General features: G+C 31.7%; 1 non-coding gene across 1 annotated transcript; it reads left to right on the top strand.

Moving 5' to 3' along the window:
• Positions 1-681: 681 nt before the first annotated feature.
• Positions 682-753, top strand: Trnap-ugg. The gene has a single exon. It is a non-coding gene; the product is annotated as a tRNA-Pro (tRNA).
• The last annotated feature ends 257 nt before the right edge of the window (positions 754-1,010 follow it).

A 1,010-nucleotide genomic window follows, 5' to 3' on the forward strand; every position in this document is an offset into this window, starting at 1 on the left:
TTGCAGGATTATTATCAATATGCACAGTCAACAGATAGATCATGACCGGACGTGTTTACCAAATAACTATAAATATATGGTGAGGCTCCAAAATCGTTTTAACGTAACGTAACCAACTCCTGTATACATCTATCAATAAATGTGCAAAAAAATGTAATTCTCACATTTACTTCCTTAACTAATGACAAATAGTAAGTAAGAACTAGTCTATATTGCTCAGCAAACTTAATGGCAACTGTATTTATGTTCAAGGTAAGTTTCTTAACCGATAGGCCTCGTTAAGTAACATAAACCTCTGAGACATTTAGTTTGATCTTGTTTGTTTAGTATTTATCCTAATCACTAAGTGACCGACGCGCAATTGTTTGAAAAAATATTAACTTGATCGTCAACTCCATAAAGGTAAATTGTAATTAGCGTTTCAATCTGTTAGAGTTCTCTTTGTCGGGTAGATTTTCACATTATGTGAATGTTATGGGTGTTTGGAAAAATCTTTTACGGTGCTGTTGGTAAGAGCAAGTATCAAAAGAAAATGTCAATATACAAAAGATGAAAAACAGAATCTTATACTACATTTGAAAACATTCCATACATCAGTTTTATAATTCTAAATAAAACCTAATAAATTGGAAAAAAAAAAATTTTACTGTTATATTTTATTATTAAAACATTACATTACAAGGCCCGTTGGTCTAGGGGTATGATTCTCGCTTTGGGTGCGAGAGGTCCCGGGTTCAAATCCCGGACGGGCCCGTTGATTTCCTTTTTTAATTTATATTATCAGAACTCCAATCAATATTAAGATATTAATATCTTTAGATAAATAACATAAAACATAGAGCACGTGAACTGTAATAATATGTCATGTAGGTATTTCAGCAATCGAAACATCTTTTATCACAAAACACTCCTGTTGAAACATGCTGACTTTTCTGTGAAATGTAGTTTGAAAATATGACACTAGATGGCAGGAGTTGATTTAAACTAGGAAACTTTTATTTGTTATTACA

This window comes from Limulus polyphemus, unplaced genomic scaffold (genome assembly GCF_000517525.1).
Source record: "Limulus polyphemus unplaced genomic scaffold, Limulus_polyphemus-2.1.2 Scaffold3491, whole genome shotgun sequence".
Taxonomy (NCBI): Eukaryota; Metazoa; Arthropoda; class Merostomata; order Xiphosura; family Limulidae; genus Limulus; species Limulus polyphemus.